This window comes from Strigops habroptila, chromosome 5 (assembly GCF_004027225.2).
Source record: "Strigops habroptila isolate Jane chromosome 5, bStrHab1.2.pri, whole genome shotgun sequence".
Taxonomy (NCBI): Eukaryota; Metazoa; Chordata; class Aves; order Psittaciformes; family Psittacidae; genus Strigops; species Strigops habroptila.
The window spans coordinates 60,404,959-60,422,397 of NC_044281.2; the positions used below are offsets into that span (position 1 = coordinate 60,404,959).

Here is a 17,439-nt window from a genome sequence, read left to right on the forward strand (position 1 = left end):
CTGGCTTAAGTTTCCAGCTAGATAAAGGTATTTTGCTACCTGTAGAGATAGATGGGAAAAGTCTCTGTAGTGATGAAGCATCTAGATCACATCTGATCCCTCTTTAGGGTGGGAAGTCCCTATGAATTCTGATTAAAGATGAACATATCAGTGAAAGAAAACCTACATCCAGAATTGCTCAAACCAAAACCTGAAATGCACTTGGACTCTGTTTCTACCCTTTTAATGTTGTTCTTATTATTATTTCTTCATAAATATTTCAGTCTGTTGTCAGAATTATTCTTCACAACAAAAAGTTGAAGTAGCCATTATAATGCATTTATGGAAAGCATTTCAGGTTCATAAATTATTATTATTTGTATGGAAAACCTTATTCTAAGCGTTATCTATATCTTATCAGGGAATACAATGTTAACTGTTAAAATGATGAGTTGTGTTTAACTAACAAAGGTGGCTTTATGTTCTCTGTGTGTACATATGTCTATGTGTGTGTATATATTAATAGATATGAATGACCCTGCATAGCCTGCCAAAGAAGAATTGGTTGTTGAAATGGTTTAATGATTAATTAGGCCAGGCAGAAACATAGGCCCACACAACCTGTCACAACTGCACAGCAAGACACTCCCTTTGAGGAAGCATGGATTTCTTGCACATATGATCTGCAATAGACTCAGACTAATAAAAACTTTCATGACTTTATGCATAAGGCACAGGGAGCATGTCTGTGGACACTGGGTATGTGTGGCAGCCCCTACTTACATTGAAGGGGCTGGAAATATTGGCAGTGTGATAAGAGTGGACAAGTGTTTTGTACAGGGCTGCATGCAGTAGTGCCAAAGCTAGAAACAGAATCAGGTCTCTGAACGATTATGCCTGTACATCCTCCTCCATCCTCCCCCTGTTTACCAGACAGAGAGAAGGAATGGGCTGTGATGGTGGAAGTCAGAGAGGGGAAAAGACAAACTTTATCTCTGCTCACCAGAAAACTGTCTTGGTTTGCAGAGCCTGCTTCTTCCTTTTACATAGTTCCCAGCAAGAGAAGTGTTAAACCAGCATTCAGAGCCCTCATTCCTCCTGGGATTTGGAATATAACAACAGATGCCAAGGTTATCTCTGTCCTATCTCTTCAGTGAAGCTCTAGAGCAAGCACAAACAGAATGCTGCTTTTTTCCCTTTTTACTATCAATACCAACAAGGATCATAGTTCTTTACAGTGATTCCATTTATATTATAAAGAAAAAAGGTAATGGGACTCTCCAGAGACTCTAAAATAGTTTAAAAGTAATTCAGAGTCTTTTGAGGACAAATAAAGGCTGCCCATTGAATGAGTGCGAATCTTTTTAGCCAAAGGATTTCCAGAAGGCAATGCTGTCTTGACCTCTCCCATATCAGCTGGGAGCCTGCAGGATTTACCACAGCCAAGGTTGAAAACTGTGATACAAAATCCCTGAGCTGTTCAAGATCACCTCACAGCTAAACCTTTCCATAGTGTAATTTCTGTTTCCCTTGTTTGTCAGTGCAAAGGTGGTATAAATTGCCATAATCCTGGTTCAATAATTTGTAATGGCTCTGATACAAAAATAAGGCAGTGCTGCCTAGTGGATACATGAGCGAATTAAGACTAAGAAAGTCTGAGATCTCTGCTCTGCTCCTCCACTGCTTTGTGGGGTGACCACGGTCTTATTGCCATTTTCTGCCAGTTTCTCCATTTGTAAAATTGAAGCAATTTGTTCATGTTGCATTTTCTCATTATGGATATGAATGGTAGTCTGTTATGTAAATAAGGTAGATTCTGGCTTTTAGTCTTTTTATCTGTATTTTTGGGCCTCATCCTCAACAGCTTTGTACTTCATGCCATTATTTCCACTCTGCATTTTTATACATGACTAAGTGGGAGAGGGTTCCTTCCTGATGGTAGCCCGTGTGCATTAGACGAGATACAATGTCGACAGAAAAAGCAGGGCAGTGAAGATCCAGGCCATTCATCCTGACGGCAGAAACAAATGTGTCTCACTTTTGCCCTATTATTTACTCAAGCAGAAATCAAAACAAGAGATGGGAAAAGACCTGAAAGAGCTGTCACAGAACAAGTGCACCATGCCAATAATTTGAAGGATTAAGGACCCCAAGCCGTATATACTGGCACAATAGCCAGGGCCATCCTGTTCACTGGGTTCATGGATTAGAGGGATGTTTCATATGATTCTGGTTTTCTTTTCAACTCTGGTTGAACAAATATAGCCTGTGTGCTTGCAAATCCCTTGTTAGCAATGCAAAAAGTCAATACAATTTCCCTTTCACTACACTCTATGATTTTGCCTTTGGAAAATGTTGCAGTTGCTCTGTCTGGATGCCTTCACATAATCAGCATGACTTTGTGTCTGGTTTAAATAGTGTGATGGTGGATGGTGGGAGCCCAGAAGAGGGGCCTGGAGTCAGCATACCTGCATTGAGGCTGTGATACTAAGAGACTCATCTAAGAGACTGACACCACTTGATTTGCTTGTCTAAGCTGCTGTCTTATAAAGTGGGGTCGTTCCTCCTTGAAGTGCACTTTTGCTCAAGCTATAGGTATGGAAATGCCAGTGTTTGGGATCAGTGGTGTCACAGATTTTATTTAAAAAATGTCTTTATTTACACCTAAAAAGATGGTGTTGCTTTAGTTCTGAAGAAAGTTTATCTGTGTTTGAGTCAAGCAGGGATTTTTCTTCCTCTCACATCACTGCCAGCATGCTGGTAGCAAGCTTTGTCCCATCCAGTTCTTTGCCACCTCATTCAGGGGATCCCCATTCCAGCACTAAATGGCAGCAGTGAGCTTGTTCATGCAAACACCTAATGTGTGCCTCCTCTGACCTAATCTAGAGGCACAGTTTGGGAATTTCATGATCAATATGATAAACTCTCATCATCATGAAAGATGATCACAGAAGTCTCACAAACTTCAGTAAGTTAGGAGTATCTGTACATATATCTTTATTACATATAAACATCTGTCAATAAGAATCTACCAAGTTACATGGTTTATGGGAGCACAAAAAAATTTCAAGGGAGGTATCACAGCTCTTGGGACCAGCATGTGGACTCAAATGCGAGCTGTCTAGTGAAGGGTCATGTTTTTGCTAAACTCACAGTTCAAAATTTCAGTGGAAAGGTGGTGGTGGTGGGGTGGGGGGATGGAAGAGCAAATGTGTGGTGTAGCCAAAGTCTTCCTAGAAAGAAGGATTCTGATATACTTCTAGGTGCTTTTTGTCTATGTTGCCCCATAATCCATTTATCTCTGTTTTCTCATGCCAGTTATTTAGCCATTACATTTATCTTGTTTCAGTGAGGGTATTTAGATTAGCATTAAAATTCCAAAGCACGTGGGTAATGTCTCAGGGTTTTAAGTGTGGTGCAGTCTTCATATTTGCACAAAGCACAAACCCTTTAAAAAGAGGGATGCCTAAAAATGGATATTACTGTGAAGGCTATCAGACAGTTGTTCTTACAGGCCTCTACCTGAAGTATTGGCAGTGTTAGTTTCCTCCTTGTACTTGTCCTCGGGAGATACCATTAAAGAGAAAAATGCTCTCTGGGGCAATTTCCTGGGGATGCAATCACAGTGGGGAACATTCATTTATTTAGCCTGGGCTTCCTCTGCACTGGATTCAAACCAGTAACTTTATGATGAAAGATTTGGTCCGTCTGGTAACATAACTCCTCGCAGGAAGGGCTGAGTTCACTTCCTAACGAAACGATTGGCCCTGCTACATACTTCATGCTCTCATGTTCATGTGCCATCTTAGACTGTTATGTTACTAGCTTAGCTGCTAGTAACATAACAGTCAATTACATGCCTTTTTTAATACAGCAGGGGCACAGGCAGGAAGGCAGGCTTCCTGCTTTTGAGTGGAGCAGTAAGATGGGGCATTTCAGGAGAAAAATGTTTGCTGTTTACAAAACTGCTTAGCAGATGGGCATCTGTAAAGTCACCTGCTGACAGCAGTAAGGTACAAAGCCCTCTCCTGTTACAGAGGAAATGCTGGCTTCTTGCAGATAGACCGAGAATATTTTGATGGGGTTTTTAGCTGTAAAATGGTGCAGGCTTGGTTTTTGAGCATTTTTTGGAAGGTATCTTCTCTTATTTAGGTGCATGTTCAGAAAAGCTCAACAGCTTTTGAAAATTGGGTCATATATGTAAGTACGCTTTCGCAGTTTCTCCATGATTTGACTTGCAGTTGCCTGATGCTATGGGTGGGACTAGTTTGGTGGCCATATTAATGGCCATAACAGCTTATACCACAACGGACCTGACTCCTCTGTTCCAAGCAGAAAAGATTTTCATTTGTGCATTCCCTATGATTCCACCAACTCATGCGTAGTGCTGCACAGGGTCTATAAGCAGTGTATCATCTTTCTAAGGATAGCAGGAGTGGTACTTTAACACTGCAGTTAAAAATATGGTCCAAGACTTCTTGCACTGAGAGGTGCTAATGTGGTAGAAGGGCACAGACAGCTTTGCTTTTTGACACTGGTGGATCGGCCTATTTTAGATTGGCAGATTGACATTCCTGCGTCCAGGATGAACTAGCAAGTCCCCAACCTACTTAAATTAACAGTACTTGAGCTAGTCCTTAGAGCACTGTTTCAAGAGTAGAGACAGCCAGACAACCCTTACAGACCCTGAACAGGTCAGGAGAGATCAAGGCTGCAATGATTAATTGGCTTTCTACCTACATTGATCCTGTGTTCTGCCTCTTTTGCATGGAGATGTATATACACACTTGCACACATTTTGCACTTAAGGAAGTCTCTAAATTGAAAGTGAGCATTTCAGCTATTAGGTGAACTCCAGGCCTTAGGCTTTCAGTTATTTTCATAGACTGCTCGTCTGATGATGCAGAGAGTCTTTTTTTTTTTTTTTTTGAGGGGTGGGAGTATTAGTAAAATCACAACCTTTTTTTTTTTGTTTGTTTTTTTCCTTCTTTATTGCTACTCAGCCTGGGTAATATGAGGTTTTGTGCCTAAGTGGGTTCAGTGATCTTGGCAGGATGCCACAAATTTTATCACCCTTCTCTCTGTCAGATGAGAGAAGATGAGAGAGAAATGGACACTTATTTTCTGCCCAAGCTGGATTTCAGTTTTGAGATTTCCCGGCTGTCCATTCTGCTCCGAGATGATGGTCACGTTCCTCTCTCCTGGGATTGCAAGAAGCGGAGAGCTGCTCAGGATCATTGCTGCAAACTTCTGGTCCCCATCTGGAAGGCAGCTAGCCTGCCTTTTGTATGTATTCATCTATCTGAAATGAAGGAGGCTTTTCCAGCTGCCCTTGAGAGGTTAGTGAGGTTTCGGAGGGAGCAAAGTTTGGTGCTAAACTTCCTTTGTGTCTTCTGGCAATTGAAGCCAAAATATGCTTGATCTTTTTACAAACTAATTTACGGCTTGAGATCTAATTAATTTATTTTGGCGATTTCTTTGAATTATATGGTGATATTTTTAATTCATGGGAGTAGTTAAGTAAAGACAAACTAGATTCCTGTGGCTGTCAGGATATTAAAAAACAAAAAGAACTTTGAAGGTGAAAAGGAAGAAACTAGAACTGTAACTGCTGAAGATGAAAAAAAGAACATGAGATGTCATGACAGCCTGAGGAGGATGAAATTCCCTCTATGTCCACTGCATTTCCTCCTTGCACAAAGGCAGCACAGTCAGGCCTTTATGTGGGTTGGTATCTCTATGTGTTTTGTGCATATACTATTGAGCACGGACTGGCTTTCCCTCACTTCTGTGGAGCACCTAAGCTGATCCAGGAGCAGCGCCCTAAGCACTAATGAAACCAAAATGGTAACATTAATCCCACCCAATGCAGGGTGAATGAGACAGAGGTTTGTTAGGGATTTCCCCAGTCCTCTATTTGATTTTGTTTCCCAGAATCGTTCAGTGATTTACCAGAGTCGTCTCTTTGCCCTTCTTCTTATCTTCCCCTTATTTTACGGTGATTCGTATTACATACAATCAGATGGCCGGATTGAAAATCCCTTAATTTATCGCTTGCTAAACCGCGTACCTATCTGCACCCATGAACGGCTCCCCCAGCCCGGCGTCCCCGGCAAATGTCACCACCCTGGGAGCCACCAGCGACCGCCACACGCAACAGGTCGGGCGAGAGGCTGCCGCAACCCCCGCTCCCGGGTTGCCACCCGGGCGCGTGCACCCTCCCCGCAGTCGGGTTCCGTTTCTTTTCCCCGGCCGGCGAGCGCAGGCCCTTTTCCCCTTTCTCCCGCGGAAGGCTCGCTCGGTGCCGATGCGGGCGTTTCCCGCGCCGCGGCCGGGGGGCGGTGCCAGCGGCGGTCGCCGCCTGCCGGGGAGCCGCGACGGCGGCGGGACTCGGCGCGGACGGACGGCGAGCGGGCGGCGGGGCTGTGGGGGCCCGGCTCGGCGGGCGCAGGGGCTGCCGCTGCCTCTCCAAGGTAAGCTCCTCTGCGCGGTCAACTTTTCGAAGCAGTCGGGGCTGTCGCAGCCGGCCGTTCCCTCCCCCCGTCTGCAGTGAAAATCGGCTTGGCTCCATTTTATTCCTGAGATTATTTATACCCATAAGGACTAGGTGTCCTTTAAAGGGCCATTATGCTGTGGGATATTAGCGCCTCTTTTTTCCTAATATCTGAGGATGTGGTCGGTGTTACACCACAATTTTTGTAAGCCTTTATGCGAGCCTTGTTATTTGTGGGTAAAATTGATTGCAGATGCAGAGAAGGGGATTTGGGAATGAGTTTCTTGTGCTTGTAAATAGAAATGTTATTTTTCTGTCAGTCAGAAAGGGGAGCGGAATACAACATTGCATTTAAAATGAGAGGGAATGCACACGGGCATTTTCTGTGTGCCTTCGGACTCAGCAAACTGAGTGAATCTAGTGTGGGGAGTCTGTATCTACTTGTCCTGAGAGAGCTAAACCCAGGATGTATGCATTACGGCTGTTCATTCATCAGCGGCTGCAGATAATGCAATTACCAAGTCAGCGGCACATGGATGCTGCCCTGCATGTGACATGATGAGAATACTGTACTTTAGGAAGCCAACACTTGCTGTAGTTTGGATAAAATAAGCTGGGAATGGCAAGGCATGAAACCGTTGTGTCTTTAAGTAGAAAAGAGGCTACTGGTCAGTCTCACTAGCATTTCTGAGGATTTGTATTTTGTGTGCTTTTATGCAGAGGTGTAAATACCCTTTACAATCTGTCCATAAGAAATTCAGGAGTGAAAAATAATTGGCAGCAGTTTTAGGTATCACCAGTGCCTGATGAATAGTACATGGTTCAGATGTCTGAGAATTCACAGTAGTTTTAATTAAATCCTATCATGGAAAGGGCTTCATTTAGGTCTCAGTTTTTTATTTACAGATAAGATTCTGCAGCCCTGGTATGGCTACCCCTCTCTTAAGGTGTCTTGGAAAGGAAGGGGGAGAAAAAATCACCAGTGTGATTACCATGGACACAACTATCCCTTATTTATTTATTAGGCTATTAGGATAATGAAGAAAAGCCATGCCTACCCTGCTGTGCAGATCTCATTTCAGCAAAACTGCCCGTGCTCCTGCTGTTACCCATGTTTGATTTTTAACCAGTAAGTGCCCTGTGCTCATGTCAGTGCCGTGGTTGCTACACCTTCACATATAGGTACCCATTGTAGCCCCCAAATCAACAGACTCGAAGTGGAGCCCAGATTGTTAGTGTAATTTGTTCTAAGCAGAATGTGCTTTTCACTCTTCTGCCCAAAGATTGGTGTTGGCTTACTTGTAGTTGCTGCTTCTTTATCCTGCTTTGTACTGCTATTACTGCTGCTGTTCTGGGGCAATATTTGTTTTGTTATACAGTAGTATTTAATTTTTATGGATTATGCTACTGAAAGTAGCATCTTGTATGTGTTGCTACCGTGTCATAAAAGGAAACAGTATCTGCCCCGGACACCTTTTCTACCTAGAAGATACAGGAAGGCAAGGGGAGGTTTAGCTTGCTCAAGATTATTAGCAGAGTTAGTATCTCGGAACTTCTTAAGGCTGGACCATGTTGGTTCTGCTGCACATATACGCATACAGAAAATATGTGTGTGTCACTAATGCCCCAAGTGACTCCCACTTCTTTTATATTCCCCTTTTCTTGTTCAGTAAGTAAACTTACTATCTTTAAATAGAAGTAGTTGTTTGTAAAATAATCCTGTTCTGTAAACCCAATATTGATTGAAAATACCATAAAAAGATATAAGTAGTGATATTTAGGCAGTCAAAACACAGCAAGTGTGGTCTTTGGAATACATCAGATTTTTTGTAAACATGAACAGATCACACACATACACACAAGCTCTTGCCTAAGCTGTCCACAAGGAGAAGGAAACAGTGCCTAACAAATTTCACATGTCCAGAAGGCTAACCTGAAAGTCAGGAATGTAAGAATTGTGTGCTCCATGTGATGCTATTTGCAGCTTCCTTTTTCTTCAATATATAAGCAATTCAGAGAGTACAAATGTAAGGATTCCTCCAAAGGAAGGAGGTCATGTGATAAACAGGTTTCTTCTTGTGTTTTCTGTTTGTAGGGGAGGAAAAATATTTGGAGTGGGGGGGAAAGGAGAGCTAAGAAACTTCGAAGCACTCTGCAAATGTTGAATTACAACTTTACTTTTTTTGCAAAGGTTGAATCTGGTAAAGAAACAGGAATGTTAAACCTTCGTGCAAATTACACATCCTATTTTTAGGAATGTGCTCTATGTATGTGTACTTGAGTGCATGCATGTGTGCACAGACACGTTACTATTTAGAGATGGCAGCAGATGTTGGTCACAAAATTTATTTATTCTGATGTGTTACTGTATACAATGTGCTAAATAATATATGAAACTACTAACAATGCTTTGTCTCAGTGGTATCCTGCAGCAGAAAACTACACGGGTTAATTAACTGTTCCTCTATGTTTCTTTGGTGTGTTTTCTTCAGTTTTCTGGCCCTTAACTTCTCTAAATGCCTTTTTGGTCTGTTATAGGACAGGGCAGATGGGGATACCAAAACAGCACTGTTGTTTTGTTTTGAGCGAAGACTATAATATATGGATCTCCCAAGACAGGTGAACAATCATTGTGTTTTCTCTCTTTGCCCAGTCCTTTGCAGTGAGCCAGAGAGGTTCTGTTGGTCTGATTCTTCAGTCTTCAATCCCTTCCATAATCCCATTAATTTCTGTGGAGCTATATATGTGCATGAGCATTACAGAATTAGGTTGTATGATGTGTCCTGTTTGTGGTGCAAGTCTTAAGATAGGGTCAGCACTTTCATTGCTTAGCATAATTTATATCAGAGCAGATGCTACCTGCGGGATTATGGAAACTGCTTGCGCCTTTAAAAGCGGACAAGAAGTTTTCAGCAGAGAAGGGGTTTTTTTTGTGTGTGTGTGTGAGATTTTTCCTTTGGATTTATTCACCATTGGGAAATGCACTGGCATGGATAATGTTCAGTGTTCTTTGAAAATTGTTTTTAATTCAGGCCTTTGAAGTTCTCAGTCATGGGTAGGTTGTTTTATTCTTTGTTCTTATTGTGTAAAAAAATATGCTAGGGCTTTTACTTGCTGCTCAAGATTTCTGAAGTAGGAGCCTAAGAAAAGCCTGTTTTTTCAACAATGCTGGGTACCCACATGCTTCCCTCCACTTTTTCCTTTTCCTTGGGTGATTGGCACTTAGTCTGTGTATTTAAATTGAACCTGGTCTATGAACCTGGTCTTTGAATTCAGTATGATTTCAGCCTCTGTTGCTGTGCATATTATACTGTGACCCTTCTACATGCCGCAACATAAGCAGGTTTTGGAAAGGTTTGAGAAGTGATGATGTCATGTCTTCACACACAGCTAAGATGGTACTTATCCAAGCATGGCAAGAAAGGCAAATGTGCTACTGGAAGTGTCTTTCAAAGAAGGTGTCATACTGATGCCATGCATGTTTAGGTTCTTCAGCACTCTGCGGTTCTTTTTGCATGAAGATTGATCCATGCCAAACAGCAGCTCAGACAGTGATGGTCGGCCTCTCTGTAAGAACTCTGCTAACTAGATACAGTTACGCCTCATTCTCTTTGCGTGTGGTTGCTGAGTGTTGCTAAAACAGACACTACATGCCATCCCAGAAAGGCTATTTAAATACTAGAAGAAATAATACCTTTATATATGCCTTCTCATGGTCTCACTAAGATAGTATGAAGCATGAATAAGTAATTTTGGGTTCCTGCATCATAGATGGTGTTCATTGGAATGTGTTTGGAAAAGCAAATAGTATTGGATGAGAATAATTAGGTAGATGTGATGTGCTTCTCAGATCAGACACTTCATATCTGAATTTGGGTGTGTGAATGCTTGTATGTCAGTCAGCATTTTATTCTCTCTCTCTCTCTTCCTTTACTTTTACACCTGTCTAATGTGTACAATGTAAACCTGGGTATTTGGGTTTCCTACCCATTCACAATAAGAGGAGATGATCTGGACTGATTTTTAGTCAAGTTTGTACCATATTCTGTGTGATGTCTCTCTAGCAGCAGAATTACAGTGTAGCACTAAATCTGTTTCTTATCTACAGATGCCAGCATAGGCAGGCAGCTCTGCCATCACTTTACAGCTGAAGGAAATGAGATGTGGAGAGGTAAAGCAATTTCTACAAGGAATTATCTTTTATATCCCTAGCCAGTCTTGTAACAGTTTATTGATGTTTGCCCTCTTCATAAACAATAAAAACTTTGAAGTGAGTGGCCTTATCTTAGAAAGCAAACTGTTGCTAAAATTATTCTTTGCTAGGAAGACTTCTGACATAATTCCACTTCCTCTTATCCTGAGAACAGAGAGAAGATTATTCAGTACTGTAACGGCTGAGGGTTTTCAATGCCTCCATCAAAATGGGAAAACAGGAAACAGCAGCATGCATGAAAACATAGTTTGCCTTCAGGTTTGATTTATAGCTATTCTGGTCTTTCAAAGAATCAATTATTTACATAATGTGAATGAAATATGCCCCGAGACCAGAAGGCTATTCTGGTTTTGAATAAACACTGCAACGCTCATTCATGTAAGGAGCAGAAGTTATATTTTTCATAGAGCAGAATGAACATAATTAGGATGACTGTGTGGAAAGAGAGGCTGATAACAGTATGTAAGTCCATTTTTCTTTGCTTCTGTATCTGTACTGATCCTAGCATTTAAAGGTCAGAAGAAGTGGTTGTTCAGTTATTATTATGAGTTTTGTGAGTTTCAGCCCACTTTCCAGCGCCTGCAGCATTGCTGTTACAAGAGACACTAGTCTCTTGCAGGAAGGCCAAGCCTAATGGTCCTCACAGTCAAATGCCTTTTAGAATCATAGGCATGGTTCTTCTCTGTCAAGCAGGGCCAGTTAGTCATGTGAGGCCCTAAGAGAGAAAGGCCAGATTTAGGAACTTGGAATTTTGCCCAGCTATGTCAACAGCAGTAAAGACATGTAAGGTAATGTTCACCCTCATTTAGCTGAAGCCCACAGTTGGGAAGAGCTAAGCAAAAGCAATGATCTCTTCATTGGAACAGAATCTGATTTGATCTAAAGTGGAATTATAGATGTCATTATCTCAAAAATATTCAGATCACTTCATCTGAGAGTTTATACAGCATTTATGGTAGATAATAACGTATTTACAAAACTGTCCCAGTCTAGGTGGTGTAATTATTTATCCATTTATCATTGGTGTTATTTAAGCAAGGGATACTACTAGATTGTACTGGGTCTGATTCCTACTCTCTGTTCTTTGTTGTGGTGTGCTTTGTATGAGCTCTCTGAATACTGTGGAAAACTGTTTGCAAGTGGTTGCTTAAATAACATGTCTTTGTAATGGTGGTACTTATAACTCCCTTTTATTGGCTAATTTTGTAGAACTTTATGGAATAAAGTGTTGGTTTTACAAATAGTTATTTTTCTGAAAACTCGAGTGAAATTTGTTTGCACAGGAAGTACCCCTAATCCTCATGGAAAACCATTTTTGTCTTTTGGAGATAAGCCAGTCACAAAACGTAAGCTGTACTGAGAGAGAAGCCAGTCATGCAGCACTGAGCTCCGCAAACACTTGGTGGATATTAAAGTGTGGTTGGCAGTCTTTTGCTTAACTCTGAGTTGAGATTCGTATGGTCATGGTAGGAGGCAGCTGAGCCAGTGCTTGGTAGCAGGGGAAAAAACCAGGAAGAATAGTGTAATCTGTTGGTGCCTACATTGTGTCTTGGAGATGACCCAGGTCCTACACGCTGAGTAACGCATTGACACCTGTGGTCTGACCTCATACTGTCCCTAGCACAGTCTGAATCGAGTATGAGTTCAGACTGCCTGAAAATGCTACAAGTCCTTGCATCCAGTAATGTTGAGACTGTGGGGTGTTTTCAAATGATTCCCATCCCATCTTGCCCTCCTGAAATCACCACTGCATGGGTAGATGACATGACTAGAGGCTGTACTGTGTAGGGTTTCTTCACAGTGCTGGCCTCTGTCTAAGCTTTTCTCTGGGGATATCAGCAGGGTCACTGAACGCCTGTCCAGAGGTTCCTTCCAGGAAGTAAGTGGATTCACTGCTCTAGACAACGAGGGTACAACATCTGTCTCCAGAAGCCTTAGGGAAGATCTTTGTGTTAATTGCAATGGAATTTCTCCGTGATGTGGTGTGTGAGATACTGCACGTAGTATTCTGTATATCATCTTAGAGTTACCAGTCAAATCTTGTGTGGCAAAGAAAATTTGCAATGAATTACTGCTTAGCACCGTGTACCATTGTAAAGTGTCTTGAGAAGAAATCTGTTGGGCACAAGTCTGCAAAATTGGAAAAAAATATATCGCATATACAAGCATTTTAGGTGACAGTTAAAAGCTACATGTGCCCCGGAGTTGCAGCTTCAGGAAAAAATGGTTAGGTATCACAGCTTCTCCTGATGCAGTGTGACATTTGAAGGGCTAGAAATAGCACTCTGATAACACATTTTAATAGGTGACTAGATATTTAGTTTTGTTTCTTCTCTTGTAAAGTCTGGCTGTGCTGTCAGTACAGCTAGACTGAAAGCTCTTAGGCTGATTAATTATTAAAAGAACCTACTAAATATTTTACACCTTTTTATTTTTTATCTTTTTATCTATTGATACTTCTATTCCTCTAAGACTTTACCACAGCAGAGGAAAAACTAATCACAATATATGCTAAGAACTTCTATAGCTTCCTAGAAAAGATTATGAAACCCCAAAGACTCTGTAAATATTTGTTTCCTCACTCTGCCTTTGCTTCAGTTTCTTCTCACTTTCTCTACAATGCCCCTCTGAATCTGTTTTGTTGGGTAAGTAATCAAATTTATTTACATGTCCAGCAAATTTGTGCTCCCCTTATGCAAGGTGTTATATGAATGTAGAATGAATACAAAGGTATGTGGCAGAAAGTTTGCTTTCTAGGTGAGATGTGCCAAACAAAGGTCGCATGTTGTCACTAGGGTAGACAGACAGCCATGAAGAATACATGGTTGTGTCCTACCTCACTGTATCATTAGGTACCATCTCTTAGCATAGCTGTGAGTTAGGAGTCTTTACAGCCAACTATACAAATGTACAAAAAATCATAGAATCAGAGACCACTGGAAATCACATTTCTTCAGACACTGAAGACATTTGGATATGAATATAGCATCTTGAGCACATCAACAAAATACTTGTACAATCTTTGCTTGCTATTCTAACATCTAAATGTCTCAAAATGTGTGAAATTGTGTTGTGGTTCTCCTACAAGTGGTATTTAATTATGCATACAGCAGTGCTATAATACAAACAATGTGGTGGGCTGCCACCTTTTCCTTTCCTTGGCTTTGTAGCTCGGCTTTGGTCTGTGATCTGGCATCGTTGGACAGTTTGAATATTTGGTAATGAGTCCTCTCCTGCCTCAGATAGGTATGAGACAAAGCTGGCAGTGGAAAACCCTCAAACTTTCTAACCTCTCTTTCATAGCAGTCTGCATAGTTTTGTGAGACTTCTCCTGTGAGGACTTTCATGAATAATACACTGCCCAGTCAATCATGAGATACATTATCCATAGAAAAAAAGAAATTTCTGAAAGTACTTAAAAGAAAAAACCCCAGCATCTTCACAGAGAGATGGCTATCTTACAGACTGGAAGACTGGTTGATACTCATGACAGAACAGATCTTCAGGCTCTGGTATACTTATTAACAGTAAGTTTTTAATAAAAGTGGTCTTAAAATATAAGTAATCTGTTGCTTCAGTTTGTGGGGTGGTCTTTGGAACACTGTTCTAAAAGCGGTATCAATATTTTAATCATAAAGCTGTGCTTGTTTCCTTAAAAATTGTTTATACTTAGAAAAATGAAACAAAGCCCCCAAGGACTGTTTCTTATTATGATTCCTGAGTCACTGTGCCCATTGTAGAACAAATGAATATGAATGGAGCAAATGACTGGCCAACAGTCTTTGTGCTTATGATACTGAACGAGTGATGATTAGACTTAAATCATGTTGTTCTTGTTTTATTTCTAATTAGCTGAGAAATGTGACACATGTACCTTTACATGATGGTTGTGAACTTCTATAAAAATGCTAGTCTATATCTTGATGCTAAAACCAAACAGTATGAACTCTAACAAAAAGGGTTTATCAAGCAAGTAAGTTAGCTGGGGATTCTTGGGTTAGAAGCCATGAAGGATAGAAGGGAATCCTGTTATTTTTGCTCTGAAGGGTGGAAAGTGGGATAGACTTCACGGTCAGACGTTCCACATAAAATTGTTCTGTTCAGTGCAGGAAATGAGTGAGGCAGAGGTATTCTTTCTCCCTGCAGCTGGCTTTAACTCATGGCACTCCTGCCAGTAAGTCTTTTTCCTCAATCTACATATTTTGTATGGCTGTCTTTCTTTGGGTGGAATTTTGATTAAAAAGAACCCTACTCTCTTGTTTTGCAATCAGATTGCTGACATGAATAGAAACATCTCAACATCTCACCTGATCTCCTCCATCTCCTCCCTTGGAGGGGGGATTATATTAATACCCTAATGTGTGCAATCATAATGTTAGTAGATGGAAAGTCATCTGTTACGTTGTGAGGCCTTATTAAAGAGAGGACAACAACCATTTGCCATCTCACAGCCTTCACTTTTGTTCTTTCTTGCTGTCTGCTTTGTTTTGTACTAGAACAAATAAGCTATGAGCGCACTCAGATGTGCGTATTCATGCTCACTGAAAACCATAGTGCCGGGCATGCGCTCATTGTGTTGACCCAAACAAATGTTCTGTTGCTGATACTGTACTCACTCGAGCTCAGACACAGTGTGAGCTGTGATATTTTATGACTCATGCTTTGTAAGACTATAGCTGTTAGCTGTGTTCAGCCCTCACCGGTGCAAGGGACCCAAGATCTGATCCAAACTTATTGGAGTTGATGGAAACAATCTTATTGGCTTCAGTGAACTAGATTAATCCAGAAAGGTTTTGGGCTGTGTTGTCAGGACAAGATGTGAAATAATTTCTGCCTTTTGGTTTTTAAGTTGAAGTTACCCTGGAATTAACAGAGAGTGAGAGAGAACATGGAAATACTGCAGTGGCATTGTAGTTCATTGTTACTTTCGATCAATGTGTTAGGCTTAGTGGATGGAATAGCCCCTTACTGCTGTACTGTAGTTGGCATGAATCACAACAGATGCCAAAAATCTCCTTTTGAACACCATGCTGTTTGCTCTGCGATTCTCCCCACCACTACAGAGATTTCCTGCTGTGAAAAGATGACAAATTCCAGAGGCCAGCCCACAGGGAAGGTCCAGTCACAAGCGGTTCAATGTTTCCTGGTAGTCTAGGGCTTGTACAGATTCCTTAAAGAGAGTTAATAGAGGAGCCCTGGATGAAGGTATTACTAGCCGACAGTCCATTAAGAGAAGACAATGCAGTCGTATCCACCTCTCTCTCCCAAAGCAGAGCTGTTGGAAATTTCCTCGATCTTAACATGTTTACATGAACATTTTTATTTACTTTTTGAGTGTTGCTGGAACTGGGTGGGTTTTCTTTTTTTTTATTAAATGTGACATTTCTGTGTTTTTGTCAAACGTTGTCCTGCTGCCTTCTTAGGTGAAATACTGTGTGTGATTTTTAAAAAAACCAATATAATATAATTTACAGAGCCTGGTATTCATAAAGACTTGTAGTTCAGCCCTGTGAAATCCTGTGACTAATTCATGATATGCCCTTGTTCTATTATAAAAGCTTATAAGCCCCTGGCCAAGAGATGATGATGTTTCTACATAGTTTCTTTTCTTTTACAGGAAGACCAAAATTTTACGATAAATGATTTCATGCCTGTCTATTATAGGTTTTATCCCTCTATTAGTATTTTGCAGTACTAGGCCACTAGGTCTTCCACATTTGTGATGAATATGAGTGAAGTCTGTAGGAATTTCAGGCTGATTGCGGGCTTTAATTAAGACCCATGTGCTCTAGTATGTTCCCTGCTACATGAGCTAGAGCAAAATCACTGTTAATAGTGGCTCACTCCTCAGCAATTGAATCCCATCCAGGTTATATACTCCTATGAGTCAATTCAGTGAAGTTTTTCAAGTGAAATCTAGCTGTCGAATTTAAAAAAAAAAAACAAACCATAATAATTTTATATAGACTCATGACCTTCAAGAATATCATGCTGCTTCTCTGGCACATCAGCTGAAACAGGAATTCAGTCACCTGGCAACCAAAGTACTTTGTGAGTCCTGGGTACAAGGACAACCCAGGGCCTCTGTTTGCCTCATAGCAATGAGTGACAAGAAATCCTTGCTGCTTGAGCTGCTGGATGTCACAGACCTCCTTATCTTAAGTGACTCCTTGATGCTGAACTAGCCTGTGGTTGACAGTTAGCTTCTCGGACAAAGCTTAATCCTGTGAAAAGTCTGCTTTGCTCGGCATCTTGCCAAACCGTGGTCTGTCCTTGTATTACGTCAGAATTAAGTAATTAATCGTGTTTGTAATGGCTCAGTAAATTAAGGCCAAATCTGAGAATACAATTAATTTTGTTTTTAGGAAAGCTTCTACCAAAATGAAGACCATTTTGCTTGAATAAGGAGCCTTGGAATCACTGCCTTTCATTATTAAGACTCTATTAAAAGCGAGTCACTATTATGTTACCTCCTCTTGTCATCACGTAGGTGCAGACGGAATGATAAAAATTCATCTCCTGCAAGCCGGTGACTGCATACAGGGTAGATGCAGGGGAAAGAATTCACCAGCAAGCTTAACCAAGCCTGTCTTAGCACCCATCCTTGCCTCCCCGTGACGTTATGCCTGCGTTCTAGCTTACACCTGCTTTGGAATGGGGCTCTATGAAGCACCTGTCATGCCTCTTGATGTGTCTAATAGGGGAGGTTTCCATTTCCAGCTCTGTTACTGCTATATAGCAGGGCAATGGGTAA

The 17,439-nt window shown here is 41.2% G+C and overlaps 1 protein-coding gene across 47 annotated transcripts in view; it reads left to right on the forward strand.

Moving 5' to 3' along the window:
* The window catches only part of SORBS1 (sorbin and SH3 domain containing 1), a 215,667-nt gene that overhangs the window by 39,957 nt on the left and 158,271 nt on the right, over positions 1–17,439 (forward strand). For 44 of the 47 annotated variants that reach the window (XM_030488185.1, XM_030488198.1, XM_030488193.1 and 41 more), the window contains exon 1: positions 6,332–6,452. The exons of 1 other annotated variant lie outside the window; for it this stretch is intronic. The gene's annotated coding sequence lies outside the window, so the exon portion shown is untranslated. Of the gene's footprint in view, positions 1–6,331; positions 6,453–17,439 lie in introns of those variants that run through there. 2 more of the 47 variants (XM_030488188.1, XM_032919970.1) reach the window with 1 other exon arrangement.